Source organism: Phoca vitulina, unplaced genomic scaffold, assembly GCF_004348235.1.
Source record: "Phoca vitulina isolate PV1807 unplaced genomic scaffold, GSC_HSeal_1.0 scaffold23, whole genome shotgun sequence".
Lineage (NCBI taxonomy): Eukaryota > Metazoa > Chordata > Mammalia > Carnivora > Phocidae > Phoca > Phoca vitulina.
In genome coordinates, this window is record NW_022589726.1 from 5,389,414 (window position 1) to 5,408,304 (window position 18,891).

An 18,891-nucleotide genomic window follows, 5' to 3' on the forward strand; every position below is an offset into this window, starting at 1 on the left:
CTGCCCTTTATCACGTGAGATAAAGGTTTCCCGGTGCATATAAGGTTATGTTTACATATATTCTATAGTCTATGAAGTGTGCAATAGCATTATGTCTAAAAAACAATGTATATACCTTTATTTAAAAATACTTTATTGCTGGGGTGCCTGGGTGGCTCAGTGGGTTAAGTGTCTGACTTTGGCTCAGGTCATGATCTTGGGGTCCTGGGATGGAGCCCTGCGCATTGGGCTCTGCACTCAGCAGGGAGTCTCTCTCTCTCTCCCTCTGCCCCTGCTCGTGTTCTCTCTCTCAAATAAATAAATAAATAAATAAATAAATAAATAAATATACTTTATTGCTAAAACATGTTAACCCTCATCTGAGCTTTCAGCAAGTCCTAATCACTGATCACAGATCACCATTACAAACATGATAATAACGAAAAAGTTTGAAATATTATGAGAATTACCAAAATGTGATATAGACATACCAAGTGAGTAAATGCTTTTGGAGAAATGGTGCCAAAAGACTTGCTCAACTCAGGGTTGCTGCAAACCTTATTTGTAAAAAACACAGTATCTGTGAAGCTCAATAAAGTGAAGCATAATAAAACAAGGTATACCTGTACTCTTTCAACTACTACTAATCAGCATTTATAACACTGTTCCCTCAATTTTCACAGCACCTTTTTCTTACGGTTTTCCTCTTTTCTCTCTGGCTGTTTTTTTCTCACTCTCTTTGGACTATCTCTTCTTTCTGACCTTTAAGGGTTGGAGTTCCCCGGAGCTTGATCCTGGACCGTCTTCTTGTATACTTTCTTCTGGGCAGTTCTAGTCTTTGCCATGGCTTTATATGCCATCTGACTAACAGCAGCTCATAGATATATGTCTGCAGTTCAGAATTCTCTGCCGAACTCTGGATGCATAGAGCCAATGCCTTCTGGAAAGCTTTTCTTGGTTGACCTCCCCCATAATTGCTCTTCCTCTAGGAATCCTCATCTCAATAGATGGTGGCCACTCCCTAAAATAGAAATCTAGCGCTTCCCTTTACCTTACTCCACACAGCAAATTCTTTACCAAGTCCTATTGATTCTACTTCCAAAATCACTAAAATACGACCACTCTTCTCCATTTCCATGGTGTGGTTGGTTTATGTACTTTCACTTTTGTCCCTCCTCCCAACCATTCTCTGAATGGTGGTCTTAAAAATTAAAAACAAACAAACAAACTTTTTACAGTGGGAAATTTCCAATATACATAGAAGAATTTGATGAGCCCCTCATTCCGTTTCAACATTTATCCCAATTTTTGCTACCCTTGTTTCATCTGTCCCTTCTTTTAAGGAAAACCTTGTAAAAACTTCAGTACACATCTCCTACAGGTAAGAACATTTAAGAAATATAACCACAATGCTATTATCATACCTAACAAAACTTAAAAAGATTCCTTAAAAAAATATAATACCCAGTTCATATTTAAGATTTCCATTGTGGGGGCACCTGGGTAGCTCAGTCTGTTAAGCGTGCGACTCTTGATTTTGGGTCATGATCTCAGCTCAGGTCATGATCTCAGGGTTGTGAGATTGAGCCCTGGGCTCTGCGCTGGGTGTGGAGCCTGCTTAAAATTCTCTCTCCCTCTGCCTGTCCTGACCTCCCTCTCTGAAAAAGAAAAAGTTTTAAAATAAAAAATATTTCTATTGTAGTGTATACAAATATTTAATTATTATATATATAATTAATATAATGTTATATACCAATTTTACCTTGATGAAAGAAAGAAAGAGAGAAAGAAAGAAAGAAGGAAGTAGAAACCAGAACCTGAAGAGTTAATAAATATTTCAGTCCAAAAAAATTCCTGATTGTATCAAAGATGACTTTTTACTGTTGGTTTATTAAGTTCATCATCCAAACAAATCCAAACATTACATTTAATTATTATGCCTATTTAATCTCTCTTAATCTCTAATAGTCTTTCCTCCTTTTGTTGAGTGAATGGCTATTTGTATTTTTTCTCTTGCGATGTGCCTTTCCTTATCTTTTGGCTTCTGTACAAATGACATCACTTTCGGTCAATGCCTTCATAAGCATTCTGTGGCAAAAATCCTATAGCTTTTACATTACACATCTTTATCTTTATATATAAGCTTGAGAAAGTAAGGTCCTCGCTTTCACATATTTACATTATGTGAAGAAAATGTAGAATATGGATTGAAAACTATTCATTCATCCCCAAATCCAGGCAAGAAGTCCAGTTATTAAGGCTATACTACATACTAGGAAGTTATCTCACTTGATCCTTTGAAAAATCCTTTGAGTTGGGTTTTTTTAATCTCTGTTTTTAGGGTAGGAAACAGATTGAGGGTGACTCCTGAAAAAATGTGGGGCTATAGTGTCAGTCTGAGGCAGGGCGAGGTCTGTCTTTTTGAGGGGGTCTTGGTCTCCCCACCTGGCTACACTGTGGTGGTAATAAAGATAGTGATGAGGTAATGAAGGATGGTTTAATGGGGAGGCAGAGGGAGTGGGGGTGGAGAACTACCAAAGGAAATTCTAGTAGTTTCTTTACCCAGATGAAAAAGAAAAAAACAGAGTCCTACCTGAGTGTATTATCAGGGGGAATAGATTATTTTGGCTTAAGGTAAATATATTTGAGAAAATAATTATTTAGTGGGATTCTGATAAAAATTGGTTAAAGTCTGAAAGAAGTTCAACAGTGGCAGAAGCAGCCTTCTAAGGGCGTGTATCTCTCAGTGCCCCACTCTAGCTGATCCTGTCCATGGATCCTAGCTGATCCATTTCTTTTTCTTTTTAAATTATATCCTTTGCCTTTTTAAAGACAGACTTGAACATCACCAATGTGCTTATACATTTCCTTCCTGCTTCTCAATAGACCTCAGAACCACAATTTTTTTTTCACTAGAATCCCTTTCCTAACTGTCTCTATCTAAATTCTTCAGCGGCTTGTCATGTCCTTAATGCCTAGGAAAGCATGTCAAAGGATTATGGTAGCCAAGGGAGGGAAATTATATTTAAAATATATTTGGCCTGAAAAATTCTATCTGCTTCACCAGGCTGCCTGAATGTGCCTACATTTACCAAAGATGTGAGTCAGCCCAGCCTCCTCCTGCTTAAGATGGCACAAGAATCTGTCTAGATAATTACACACTGATAATTGCTTCATAAATAGAGACATCCGCAAAAAAAAAAAAAACAAACAAAAGGCAAAGAATAAGTGGCCAATAGCAAAGAGAAGAAAAGTATTTAAAATATCTTGGTTATTGGGTATATTCCCCAAAGAATTCAAAGCAGGGACTAGAACAGATATTTATTATACCCATGTTCATTGTGGCATTATTCACCATAGCCAAGATGAAAGCAAACCAAGTGTCAATGGAGTATTACTCAGTGTTAGAAAGGAAGGAAATCCTGACACTTGCTACAACTTGGAATGAATCTTGAAGACAATATACTAAGTGAAATAAGCCAGCCACAAAAGGAGAAATGCTATAGGATTCCACTTATATGAGGTCCCTAGGGTAGTCAAACTTATAGAGATGGAAAATAGCATGGTGGTTGCCAGGGTCTGGGGTGTAAGGGAGAGTTAGGGTTGAATGGGTACAGAGTTTCAGTGTGAGAAGATGAAAATGTTTTGGAAATGGGTGGTGGTGATGCCTGTAAAACAATGTAAATGTACTGAATGCCACAAAACTGTTCACTTAAAGGTGGTTAAATTGGTCAGCTTGGGGTGTTGTATATTTCACCACAGTACAAAAATGTCTTGGTGAAGAACTTGGGCTCTGAGTCAGAAAGCCTGGGTTTAAATTTTGACTCAGTAACTCATTAGCTGTGAGAACCTACGCTATTTCCACACCCTAAGTTTGAGTTTCTGCACCTAAAAATTGGAGTAAGAATAGTACATACCTTACAGACTTGTGAGGATTAAATAAAACAATGTATTTAAAATCCTTTGCACCTCGCCTTGCACATGGCCAGTACTCAATAAATGCTAGCCACTATGATTTTATTATCATTTATTTACATCAGGACTCATTTTTAAAGGTTAGATTGGCAGATCTGATGGGTTTTCAGGAATTTCCTCCAGATTGAGATGTCTGAATCATGTGATTCCGGGGGGGGGGGGGATGTCACTACCCACATCAGTGACAAAGATAGCTGATCCAGAGATTCTGATGGAAGGGATGAAGCTCCAATGTGAAGTTTAATGGAAAGAACAAAGCTATTGGAATAATTATAAAAGTAGCCCTTCATGTTCAGGAAGTGCAATTTTTCAGCCACTTTCAATGGCTCAGAAATAAGTAGCAAGGAAAGTAATATTGATTTTTGAATATTCTGAAATTTTAGCTAGTTTTTAAAAATTGGTAACATTTGCAGGAGATACTCTCCAAGTTGCAACTACAGGAACATTTTGGCTGGCCTAGAATGTCTTTCTAGAAAGCTAGCGCTGAGTGTGCATCTACTGACTCAACTAATTACAGAACAATTGTGAAATGTCTCAATTTTACGCTCAGAGTTATGATCCTTTCATGAATTATTCTGTGTCTGTGTGTGTGTGAGAGAGAAACAATAGAAAGAGCCATGGGGTTGCTGCTTTTGAAAAGGGTAAACCTGAATAATGTGGCAGAGGTGGTGTGCCAGGCTCTAAACAAATCAATCCTCGACCGTCCAACGTTGTCACTGTCCTCAACTGTATTTTATTTATTTATTTATTTATTTATTTATTTATTTATTTATTAAGATTTTATTTATTTGACAGAGATAGCCAAAGAGGGAACACAAGCAGGGGGAGTGGGAAAGGGGGAAGCAGGCTTCCTGTTGAGCGGGGAGCCCGATGTGGGGCTCGATCCCAGGACCCTGGGATCATGACCTGAGCCAAAGGCAGATGCTTAATGACTGAGCCACCCAGGCACGCCCTCAACTGTATTTTAAAGATGAGGAAACAGGCTCAGAACTTGCCTCTGTGTGTGTGTGTGTGTGTGTGTGTGCGCACGCGTGCATGCACAGTGAGCTATAATTTGAATACAGGTTGATTTGGCTCCAATGTTCATGCTCTTTATCTCAAACCACATGCCCCAAACCATGTCTTTCCCCTCGTTACTGTCCCGAGGGCTAGCGTCACTTTTGGAGCTGCTGCAGGGTCTGAAGTCACCCTCAGGAACTACTGCTATCACTGGTAGAATGTCATGGTGGCTCTAAGAGGGAAGAAGCTGCTGCCCAGGGAAAGCAAATGGAGGGGCACAAGAAAGCCCCTATTGCCCAGAAATATTCCTTCTCCTCTTTTCTGACCGAAGTGGCTACTCTTAAAGCCACTCAGTATGGAAAACAAAAGTGCCATTGTCTTCAGAGATCCCCTGTGATAGGACCCACAGGCTACCTGGGAGTAGGAAGGAGAGACTGGGTTTCTTTCATCTCTCTCTCTCATTAGCACTCTTTAGCTCATCAGATAAACTAATTATCTCTTGGAAAGCCTGGAAAGACGACCACAGCCTGAGTGAAGACACACTTGACAAGTGTCACCAGCACTCATTTAGGCCAGCAGGTATGGGCAGAGGTCTTGAAACCCACATAGTGATGGGGCACTGTGAGGACCCTGGACAGACATGGCTGCCTGCAGTAGTGACGGTCTGTTGGTTGCAAGTAACACACACAACCTGAGCTACCTTAAGCAGAAAGGGAAAGTATTCAAAGAATACAGAGGTATCTCAGGGAACTATGGAATTATAGAACAGGAAGGGAGGATTCAAGTCACATCCTGGGACTGCAGTGGCAGTTGGTGAAAGTCCCAGCCTATAGCAATCCAATGATTTGACGTGGCTCCCTGTTCCAGTGTGTCTTAAGCCTCAAGTGAGAGTGAGACTAGGATATGCTTGGCTTAGGTTGTCCTTGGCAGTTGGCTTACTCAGCAATGGCTGAGCAGGGGGACAGGAAGGGATTGGTGCAGCGGGAAATTCACGCAACAGAAACAGGAACCCTCCCTTTGGGCAGAGATGAGGGGCGGGGGTGACACCATCTCAGACACCCTTCACATACCCCCACAAAAAGAGATTTTATGTGGGGAGTCATTCTATAGGGGAAGTTGCTTATAGGCGGTATAGCATAGCAGTTGGGAGTGCAGACTTTGGGGCTAGATTGCCTGAGCTCAAATCCCAGCTCTGCCACTTCCTGAGCAACCTAAGTATTCTCTGTGTCTGTTTGCTCCCCTCTAGAGTGGTGATAATCACAGTACTTACTACATGAGACCATTAGGATTCAGTGAGTTAATACCAGCAAAGTACTTAAAACAGTGCCTGGCACACAGTGAGCCCTTGATAAATTACTATTATTATCTGACTTTTGAGGCATCATAATATTTATTGAAATTGTCAAGCAGGTCCACCTCACTTTAAAAATACCCAGTGGAGCTCTTTTTAACATGTAAGTTTATGAAAGAAAGAGGAGCGCCGTCAGAGAATCACTTTGTTATGAAATACCTATTTAGTTTAATTTAGGCATAAATACAGATGCAACAAATTAAAAATATATGGATATCAAAACATTAAGAAAAGTAAAACAAGGAAAATAAAACAAAAAAAATGGCTGCAACACCAAAAGCACAGTCCATAAAAGAAAAAATTGATAAATTAGACTTTATCAAAATTTAAAAATTTGCTCTTCAAATGGTGCCATTAAGAGAATGATCAGATAAGCCACAGACTAGGAGAAAATATTTGTAAATCATATATCTGATGTAGGACTTGTGTCCAGAAAAAAACCCCACTTATAATTCAATAATAACAAGATAAACTACCTAATTAAAAAACAGGCAGAAGATTTGAAAGACATTTCACCAAGAAGCTATCTGAATGGCTAATAAACACAAGAAAAGAGGCTCGACATCCTCGGTTTGGGAAATGCAACTTAAAAATCACAATGGGGCGCCTGGGTGGCTCAGTTGGTTAAGCGACTGCCTTTGGCTCAGGTCATGATCCCGGAGTTCCAGGATTGGGTCCTGCATCGGGCTCCCTGCTCAGCACGGAGTCTGCTTCTCCCTCTAACCCTCCCCCTTCTCATGCTCTCTCACTCTCTCAAATAAATAAAATCTTAAAAAAAAAATCACAGTGAAATTCCACTCTAAGCCACTAGAATGACTGCTCCAAAGGACTGATTCATCAAGTATGGGAGATACGGGGAAACTGGAGTGCCTGCACATTGCTGGTGAGAACGTAAAATGGTGCATCCACTTTGGCAAACTATTTGGCAACATCTTAAAAAGTAAAACATACATTTAGCGTATGACCCAGCAATTCTTTTCCTAGGTATATACCCAAGAGAAATAAATAACATATGCTCACAGAAAGACTTGTATAAAAATGTTCATAGAACCATTATTTATAATAGCTAAAAATGGAAAAAATTCAAATGCCCATTAAACAAAATGTGGTATTTGTACCATGAAATACTAACCAGTGATCAACCCTCCCACCTCCAGGTTATTGATATATGGACAACATAGGTGAACCTCAAAAACATCATGTGCAGTGAAGGAAGACAGACACAAAAGACTATATTTTGCACAATCCTATTTATATGAAATTTCTGAAAATGGCAAATCTACAAAGACAGAGAAACAGAATAGTGGTTACCTGGGCTAGGCATGGGAGTGGCCATTGACTGCAAGTGGCGTTGACAGAAATTTTGAGGGTGATAGAAATGTTCTAAAACTAGATTGTAGCAATGTTCATACAACTGCATGAACTTACTATGATCACTGGAATGTATACTTGTTAACAGGTGAATTTTATGGTATGTAAATTATACCTCACTAAAGCTGTTTCTGTCTTATACTCAGTCATCTTGACTGAGTTACCACCGGTAAAACCACAGCTAAAAATAATTAAGAAAGAAGAAATCTCTTAGTCCAACACTATTTGTTGAACCTCTTTTTGGGTTTCATCATATTTTATGCCCAGTCCCATCTTATCCCCCCACTGATCCACTGTAGAGTGGTGACTTTCTATTATCAGGGTTGATAAATCATGTAGAGGCAATGGAGTTTAAGAGTATTCTGCCCTGAGACTTTAGGTAGGGTGTCTTTATGAACTGTATTTAAATAGCTTTAGCTAATCTCATTCCTATTCGCTACGGTGTAGACTATTGAAGCTTTCCTGGAGTGTAAAAAACCATTCTCCAAGGAAAATTCTCCAGTGCTAGTTTCTACAGCTGTCTGCTAATACCCAGGAATTTCTTTTCTTTCTCTTCAATGTGTCGTACTGCCCTAACCTTGACAGGAAGAAAACAACTTTCAGGTTGAGTGCTGCATCAAAAAGCCTCTTCTGTTACTAAAAATAATTCATTTGCTTGATAGTTATTTCCTGTGTCAAACTATCAACTGTTTCCCCTGACTGCTGCCATCTGGGGGTTTGTTGTTTGTTTCACATCAACATGTTAACATAAAGCACCTGGAGGGAACAACATTCATTCATTTATCCATCTATCCGTCTGTGCATCCTTCTGTCTGTCCATCCATCCATCCATTCACCCAACCTTCTGTCCATCCATCCATCCATCCATCTGTCCATCCATCCTTCCATCCACCCATCCAGCCATTCTTCTGTTCATCCATCCATCCATCCATCCATCCGTCATCCATACATCCTTCCATCCATCATCTACCCATTCAACAATGATTTCTTGAGTACCAGTTAGGTACCATACACTCTGCTAGATATTAGGGATGGAAAAATGGGTAAGAAAGGTCATGGCCTCCACCTTGTCAGAGCTTAGAGTCTTTCTTGGATGACAGTGAAAGACTAGCACAGAAGACACATTTTTCCACTCTCCAGGTTTTCTTGGGCTGGCCTTAGCTCCTCTAGAAGCTGCACTGGTTGCATCTCAGGTGACCTGGTGTCTATGTGGTAGCTGTGATAGTGGAGGCAAGGAGCTCCCCGCTGCTGGTAATGGCTTTGATCCACTAGCAATGGTCACTTTGGTAGGCTCCTGAGGGATGGGCTTTGAAGCAGCCCCCTCTTTTTATTTTTTTTTTTAAAGATTTTACTTCTAAGTAATCACTACACCCAACATGGAACTCGAACCTATAACCCCGAGATCAAGAGTCACACTCTCTACCAATTGAACCAACCAGGCGCCCCTGAAGCAGCCCCTTCTTCAATGGCAAGTGCAACAGTCTTAGGGGTAGCCACAAGAACTCTGGAGGTGGTAGCTGCATCTGTGCCGTTGTCAGAGCTGACTCCAGCCCCTCTGCAAATTAAATAGAAGTCAAATGCAAGTAATGAGTCCTGTACTTGTTGGGAAGCCCATCAGACCTGTAAGGTAGAGATAAGAATTCATTTGTTTCTCAAATATTTTATATTTCTCTGAATACATGGTAAATCACAATTACTTTTCAACTCTTGCAGTATTTTCAGCTCAGTGGTATGTGGTAGCTAGGCAATAACATTAGATAACATTGTTCATAGAAAGGGACATTGGGGTGCCTGGGTGGCTCAGTTGGTTAAGTGTCTGCCTTCGGCTCAGGTCATGATTTCAGGGTCCTGGGATCGAGCCCCACGTCGGGCTCCCTGCTTAGTGGGGAGTCTGCTTCTCCCTCTCCCTCTGCAGCTCCTCTGCTTGTGCTCTCTCTCTGTCAAGTAAATAAATCTTAAAAAAAAAAAAGGACATTAAAAATAATGTGTCCAGCTGGAACTCTACAGAGAAAAAAAGTAAGTAATCAGTCAATCTATAACTAGAACTAAAAGGTAGAGTTTCACACTTTACTTTTGAACAAAATGATAAAAAATATATACAAATGGAACAGTACTTTTGATAATATAAATGAGTTAAAAACTCATAAAACATTGTATTTGCTGGTTGGTGTTTCTGGCTTAAACTGACCTTGCATATGATAAAGTTTGAAGCTTCTTGAGTCAGATAATTAGCAGACTGCCCTAGCGTCTGATCTACTTAACTGTATCAGTCACATGGGTCGGCTGTGGTAGTTCTTGTCCTCCTGCCTCTCTGGAGATTCCTACCATTGAAAACACTTCCTGTGAGGTCAGGGATGACGAATACATGGCAGACATGCCCATGCCCAGAGCACCTGCTCTCCAATATAGCCCTCTTCACCACTGAGCCCGGGAATGGCTTCAGCATCCCTATCAGCTCAGCATCCCAGGCTCCACCACCACTCAGCTGGATTTAACACATGAGATGAAATCCACTTGCCATCCTTGGATTAGGGAATGAAAGCAAGGGCGTTAACTTTAAAAGGCTGTCACAAAATGGAAACCTATTTCTTGGCAAGGAAGAGATTGCCTTGACCAAGAGTAAGAACTCTTTTTCTGAGATTGACACCTGGTCCTGAAGAATCAGGAGAGAGAGAGTTTGAGTAAGGGGAAGACAAGAATGGTAGTGACCAGGCCTGGCACACAGAGGGGCAGGTAGGGCCTGGGAGGCAGCACAGAGGAGAAGAGAAGGAGATGAGAGAAAAGCCAAAAGTGGCTTATTTCACAGTTCCCTGGGGTTGGGATGATCCAGCTTGGTCTTTTTCTTCGCACTATTCTGAGGAATTTGGTGGAGAATGACTCAGAATGCAGGCCACTAGAAGTGAGTCACCTGCCATTTCCTGCAGTCCCTGGCCATTTTGGGAAGCCGTCCACCAAATACTGGTTGGAGCAGCCCAGCCCCATCCACGTTGTGACAACTGACAACATCGTGCTTGGAGGCAAATCTGAGTGAACAGACTTGAACATCCCTGTGCCGATCATGCCAGTGAAAATGGAGATAAAGCTTTGAGCCTCAAAGCCTGTGAGGTTTGTGGCTTTACAGGGAATGGCCTGAAGTCATGTGAGTGTAGTCAGACAAATCTGGGAACTTCCACTTCAAGTTCTCTGATACGATAATTTAGTGATGGGGATCATTTCATTGGCCCATTTAATAGAATGACAAAGACCACAAAGCCAACTCTGAGACTTTGGGCAAGTCTTGCTCTTTCTCCATTTCTTTATCTACATAGTAGGGTAATTCCTTCTGTAAAAAGAAAAAATGATAGCAAAATATGTTGAGTTTATATTGTCTGCAAGGTATTGAGGTCAGTCGTGGGGAGTAAGAAAAGATGGAATAAGCAAGGATGATACTCTCAAGAAATTCAAGACATCACAAAGGAGAATGAAGATAAGTAGAATAATAACAATACAAGGCAGACAAGGAGATGGGTCTTATGAGAAATGTAAGAATTGAAGTCTTGGGGGCTAGATCACCGACCACTTCTCAGGCGTCTGACTTATTCTGGATGGAAAGGTGTTCAGCAAAGACTGGTCTAGGTGTTTTTCATTTTTATTTCTGTTTTTGCTGGTGGAGAAATAAAAGGCCAATTCCATATGTTTTATTCTCTTATGTATTATTCATGGAAGAAAAAAAACAGTGAGCCATAAATAGTTTGAAATTAATATATACGAGGCCGTGGTTTGTGTTTTAAAATTATAAAGAGCTCAAAAGCAATATATTAAAACTGGGGAAGGTAAAACTTCCTTCCACTTGGGCTAGAGGCTTGGGAGCTGGTCATGGTGCAGAACCAGGAGCAGGACACAGGTCTGACGTCCTCACATCAAACTCCAGGTTCCTGAGAAGGAAGCGGCGGGTGGGAAAGAAACTTGAAACTTTTGTTACCTTAAAACACATTTACTTCTCTTTTGACTCCCAACTGAAAGAAGCACTGGAGAATTTTGTAGCAACAAGCTAAAAATAAACTAATCTATGGTCCTCCTCCTTCTCCTTTCAGCAGGAGGATTCTAACCCAATTAACAAACTGATTTAAATGAAAATAAAATTGTGATCGGTTCGGTTGCTTTCTCCTCCTCCCTGCTGTTGAATCTCACTGTAATTAGCATTTCAATTTTTTCATATCTAGCCTCAGTCAAGGAAACAAAATTGAGAATGTGGGCTGTGTAATTTGCTGGAACTTTTATTTGTTCTGGCTTAACACACCCCACCCCCATCCAACAGACTTTATATGTCCACAATTTTACATACATTTTTTTTCTAGAATATGAAGGATAACCCCAAGAGAAGAGACCCATTAGCAAAAATGTTCTATCTACATCTCTTCTTATTCACCTCAAACGCAGAGCAAACTATCATATTTGAAATATGCATGTTTAGCCTCAATTCACCATAAATGCATTGAGAACTAAGTCAAATAGAAATGGGAAGACATCATGTTACTGATATTTCATTCAAACTGCGTTTCTAAATTAAGAGTTTCAAATGCACTATGTAACCTAATTGTGGTCATACCATCATTTTTAATGCATTAAAAGAGTTTACATAATTTACTGTAAACCACATAGTAACTTACATAGCAGGGCTGAAACAGAGCCCAGAACTGGTGATTTCTAACCAGAAGGGGCATCTCTACCCCGCTACATATGACATCATGTCACATTGCTTGTCTGTTGCCCACATCCCCAAGCTCACAGACTCTCTTCCCAACTATTACTTCCTCCTAAGAAATACATTTTATTTCCAGTGAAACCACCTACTTCTTTTCTCATTTGCAGGACTAGATTCATTCTCTCATCACCAGAGCTACAGAATATATACCTGAATTTTTGTGTATATAATAAATAGACGAACAGTTGTGTTCTTGTCTCTGTAGGGTGTTCCATTTATTGTTATCTTTGAAGTACTTGATGTACATTTTATTTATCTTTTTAATTAATTTTTGAAATATTCTCTAATTGACTTGGATGTTTGTGGCTATACCCTTTTGCCTTGGCTTGAGGTTCATTTCTTTCCTTCCTTCCGTCCTTCCTTCCTTTCCTCTTTCTTTTTTTCCTTTGTGGGATTTGTATCATTGGATAAATTGTATCACTGGTAAAAATCAAGTAACAAAAAATTAGAAGTCTAATAAGAGTCTCAGATGCCTAAATATTTTCCCCTATAGTGTGACTAGTCTTGGTTCATATTGTGTTCAAGCTCAAGGGTCAAGTTCAGACAAAATTATTTGGTATAAAAAACAAAGGCAATAGCAAAAGTCTATTTACCAAATGTCAGAAGAAAAAATCAGTGGGTGAGATGCCCTTTCTCTCTCTCTCTCACACACACACACGCACAGACACACTGGTAGCTCACTTGATAAATGGTTGGCAATTTTTGTGGTGAATACTCTAGGGAGTGCTATTTAAAACAGACCTTATTTAAAGCTGCTTTGCTTGAAGTAGGTCACTCTATACTTTCCAACACTCAGATACAATATTCTCTATAAAATCTAGGACTTTTAAGGCTAGAAATTAAATTCACTTCATCAGATAATGTGTTGACCAGTTTCTTATTATAAATCTCTTTAAACATTTACAGGGGGTGAAAGAAACATATCTTTACTGAGTTTCTCTTCTATGTCTGGCACCTTACTTTGAGTCTAGGTCCTGAAGACAGACTTCTTAGATTGAAATCCGGGCCCTGCCATTCTCCACCTGCAAGACTTGGGCAAACTCTTTAATCTTGCCATATCAGTTTTGTCATCTATAAAATGGGGATGAGAGGACTCAGTTCATAAATAGTTGTGAGGATTAAAGAGATAGTACAACAAAATATTTAGCACAGTACCTGGTCCTTAATCAGCAATTCAATCTTACTGTTGTAACTACTTTCACCTACATTAACACCTTCAGTCCTTACCATTACTCTGGGAGGCAGGCATTACTGTATCTATTTAACAGATGAGTAAACTCAAAATCAGTGAAGTTTAGTAATCAATCTCAAGTTACAGGGCTTTTGCTCAGCAGAGCTAGTATCTGAACTTCATCTAGTTAGTTCCAAAGCCTATGCACCTCATTGCACTGAATTCTCTCTCTGCATATAAATTATAAATCATTATAGGACATTTTCTGTATGATTTTTGACTTTTAGCATAAGTCAGTAAATTTGAATTTATCAGATATTCCAACAACAAATTAATTCCGGTAGTAGGCACACTTGTAGCCATTCTAAATTTTTATTTTATGAAAAAGAAACAGATGATAAAAAGTCAATTTATAGGGAAATTTGGCTGAAGAAGGAGGAGAAGGAGACAAGGGGGGGAAGGTGGAGAAAGGAAAAATACATACACACACATTCCAAGGTGTAGTTCAAATTTGGGACTAATTCAAACCAATCTCTTACCCCATTTACATTATGCAAAACTATTTTGGAGCCATCACAATATGGCTTGAAGAACACAGATTTTGGGATCTTGTAGAGCCCAGTTATGTGAATTCTAGCTCTTCTGACTTCGGGAGCCTGAGCCTCAGGCTTCTTACCTCTAAAATCAGGGCAATAGTATGTACCTAACAGGTTTGTTAAGAAGATTAAATGAGCCCCTGTTCGGGAAATGCCTGGGATAGTGCCTAGGACAGATATGATGCTCAGTGAATGGCAGGATATCATAACATAAGTAGCTTCCATAAAAAATATTTGAGGTTGTATAACGTTCTAAAAAGTCTCCTTAATGTTAAAGGATGTTCAATATTAGTATAATCACAACATTTCGGACTTTTAGAGATGGATGGTCAATTAGAGAGCTTTCTAGTTCCATTACTTCATTTGATGTTTGAGGAAATTGAGACCCAAAGAGACTAAGGGAGTTGCCCAAAATCACACAGCTAATTATAATCAGAGTTGGGACTAAAACCTGGCCTCTTAATTAATGGTTCTCCTAATATTTTTAAAGTTGTGAGTGAATGATCATACCACCTGAGCAATAAAGTATGAAATATGAGCATCTGTGAACAGTTTAGGATTCCAATCAAATAACACCTATAATAAAGTTAGACATATATTTAATGATAGCCATAATAATTATTGTGCTTCATGATAACAAGGCATAAATGGTAAGTAGTTCATTTTAATGTGTCATTCTAATTATTTTGTACAGCCAAGCCAAGAAAGGGAAAAATAAAATGAAGAAGAGCAAGAAATTGCTCTCAGGGCCTCTTTGAAGGCTCTTGAATCTGTTACTTGAGGGCCTTCATAGCTGTGTTTTTCTAGCTAAAGGTAGGGGACTGAGAAGTGGTTTTGAAAGTAGGAGGGACAAAAGGTTCCCTTGAATTCTTCTCTTGGGAGGAGGGACAAGGGCTCACCTCTTTCCCCTCCCATGGAGGAATCAGCTGGTAGCTCCTTCTCTTTCTCCATCAGCCTGTTGCTTGGATCTGGACATTTCAGCTACCACAGAATCCAGTTCTTAGTAAACAGTGCCAGAGTCAACACCCAGAGCAGAGTGTTGGAATAGCTTTGCTTTTAGCAAAACCGTGGCCTGTTTTCTGTTATCACCACATTCTGATTCCCAGCACTTTGTCATTGCACGGATATACTCGAGGGCCTCAAAGAACACCTGGGTCATGGAGCCCTCCCCACCCTAGCCAAACCCAGTTTGGCTACATAATTACCCTGTGGTCATTGGAGAGAACCCAAGGTCTTCTAATTCTTTCCTACTCCCAAGGGGAGCCACCGAGACCTCTGTTTTTCCACTCTTCATCAAGACTCCCTCACAGATGTGCTTGAGGGGGCGCCTGGGTGGCTCAGTCAGTTGAGCCTCTCTCTGACTCTTGGTTTCTGCTGGGGTCGTGATCTCATGGGTCGTGGAATCGAGCCAAGAGTCTGGCACCTGGCTTGGCCGGGAGTCAGCTTGGGATTCGCTCCCTGTGCCCCTCCCCCCCACGCCTGTGTGTGTGTGTGTGTGTGTGTGTGTGTGTGTGTGTGTGCGCGCGCGCGCACGCGCTCTCTCTCAAATAAATCTTTTTTTTTTTTTTAAGATTTTTATTTATTTATTTGACAGAGAGAAAGAGAGAGAGCAGGAACACAAGCAGGGGGAGTGGGAGAGGGAGAAGCAGGCTCTCCGCTGAGCAGGGAGCCCAATGTGGGACTCGATCCCACGACCCTAGAATCATGACCTGAGCCGAACGAAGGCAGTCACTTAACCAACTGAGCCACCCAGGCGCCCCTCTGTCAAATAAATCTTAAAACAAACAAACAAACAAACAAACAAAAAGATGTGCTTGAGGAAAAGGCTCTCAGCTGTGAGACATTTTCTCCACAGTGCTCACATGGTTCGTATCAGACATTCATCTAAAGGGTTCCCCAAAGTAGGATAGCTTTCATTTACACTTGGAATTGATGACTTTAATCAGATTGCTTCTCTAACACTTAAACTGAGGGAAAGGGAATTCTGAAGAGAGCAGGGAAGGAAGGGAAGAGAAGAATAAAGAGATACATTTTGAGTGGTGGGAGTTTTAGGGGAGAAGAAACCTTTATTGGGGGTCCTTGAAGGGAGAACTTTCATCAACCAGATAGCAGGGATGAAAGAGAAAACACGCCAAGAGATCGGGAGGTGCGAATGCAGAGAAGGAGTTAAGGTTCTAGAGACAAACTTCATGTGCACCACAAAATCCCCCAGGACCTCCTTTTCTGTCACTGCTGTCTCTCCCTCCACTCTACCTCAAAAAACAAAAAACAAAAAACCCCCTGATACTTAAATCTGATCAATTCCCTGATGCACCTTATTCCTGGGGACTGGTAGGCTAGGTTGGGGAATTGCTTACTCAGGGATGATTCGTACAAAGATCTTTGCAGAGACAGGCCCAGGACAATGTCTGGGTGAGTTTCTTTCTTTCTTCTTCTTTTAAGATTTTATTTATTCAGTTATTTATTTAAAGCAAGAGTCAGGGAAGGGGCAGAGGGAGAGGGAGAGAGAGAATCTCAAGCAGACTCCCCACTGAGTGCAGAGCCTTACGTAGGGCTTGATCGCATGACCCTGAGATCATGATCTGAGTGGGAAACCAAGAGTTGGACGCTTAACCGACTGAGCCACCCAGGCGCCCCTGGGTGAGTGTATTTCTTAAAAAGTGTAAAGAAGGTATTCTCTGTCTGGCTCTGGGTGCAGCTTGGCTGGCTCGGTCACCTAGTCACATTTCCCTTGCCCCTTGCTACTTGAGTCTAACTGGCGCTCCTGCTCATCGATAGGTCTGCCTTCTTTATTCAGGTCATGCCGTCAGTGTGTGTGTATCTAAGTGGGGCATGGGGAGGGCCAAGGCTGCCATTCAGTATAACTGTACACTCCGGGCCTTCTCTGAGCTGCATTCCTTGGGCCTGGGGACCTCTGTGGCTTTCCCACCGCTACTGTTACTGTCCTGCTTGCCTTGTTGTTGTTCCTATCACTCAGGTTGACATTTTAACTGTTCTTGTTTTATTCCACCTTTTCTCTGTTGTCAGCCCTAATGTGCTAGCTCAGCATTGTTGATCCTGCTCAGCTGACCCTGGAGTTCCAAGAGAGATTTGCCCCTGGAAGGTGATGGCTCTTCCTATCAACCATGGCTAGTCTAACTTTAAGTGGAGGATAGAGAAGGTTTTGGAGCTGGGAAGACCTGGGTTTGAATCCTAGCTCATCTACCTAGTAACCTTGTGAACTGGTGCAAATTACTGAAAAATTGGGACTTTGTTTCTTTATTCACAAATTGGAGACAATAATGACTTCTTCACAGGATTGTTATGAGAAATAGGGGTATTTTATGCAAGATCCTTGGCATATAGTAGGCACTTAGTTAATGGTGACTGAGCTCATTGTTTAAATGGGCATAGTTCTTTCAGCCAGTGTGAAATAGCTCAGAATTTCTGAGGTGAACATGGAAGCTAGGATGCTTCTCATGGCCTTGTCATAGCTGGTTGGTGATTTCTAGATGGTTCTAGGGTAATTTCTGTTCCCAAGGAATGTAGCTAAGTTCAAGATGTTATTTCTAGACATTCTGGACAATGGAATTTTATGGGAAATTTTTTCACCACTAATAAATTAATAAATCATTGGACAGTTGAATATTTTCTTATTTTATTTTATGTATTTATTTTTTAAGATTTTATTTATTTATTTGACAGAGAGAGAGACAGAGAGAGAGGGAACACAAGCATGGGGAGTGGGAGAGGGAGAAGCAGGCTCCCCACTGAGCAGGGAGCCCGATGCGGGCCTTGATCCCAGGACCCTGGGATCATGATCTGAGCTGAAGGCAGACGCTTAACCAACTGAGCCACCCAGGCACCCCTGGGCTATTGAATATTTTCTTAATGAACCCAGCTTGAGCACAGAAATAGCTGGCCTTTTCAGAGTTGGGCTGGTGGCTACAGGGGCCAAAGGCAGGATCTGTTGCAGATACAGGGAGTTCTTCGCTGGATGTTACTGAGAGAGAGAGCCGTCCTATTACTATCACATGGCCCTATTGCCTGATGCCAAAGATAATGGCACTGAGTCTCTGGCCATCATTGTACATAGCATGGAATTGTTGGTTTGGAATCCATTTCTAGGATAGGCCCACGGAAAGATGGTGGGTCCCAGTCGTGATCTTTTTTGAGACAGGCAGGAAGGGGGCTCCTCAGTGCAATAGCATCTTGAGGAGGGGCCCCTCATCCTGGCATGAATTCCCGGATTACATCACACTATATACTGATACCACTATTGATATCCAAACCAATACCAATTGCAATACTAATAGCAATACACTATTAATGCTGGGCGCCTGGGTGGCTCAGTTGGTTAAGCAACTGCCTTCGGCTCAGGTCATGATCCTGGAGTCCCTGGATCGAGTCCCGCATCGGGCTCCCTGCTCAGCGAGGAGCCTGCTTCTCCCTCTGACCCTCCCCCCTCTCATGTACTCTCTCTCATTCTCGCTCTCTCAAATAAATAAATAAATCTTTAAAAAAAAAAAAAATACACTATTAATGCTAATGCCAGTACTAATTCCAATATTATTAAATGCCAATACTAAAACTTTTACTTCTATTTCTGATACAAACTACCACTTATTGGGTGTTAAGTATGTATCAGACACTGTGCCAAGATCCGTGTAGGTAATATCACATTTAATCTTCACAAGAATTTTTTTGATGATATTATTGCTTAGTA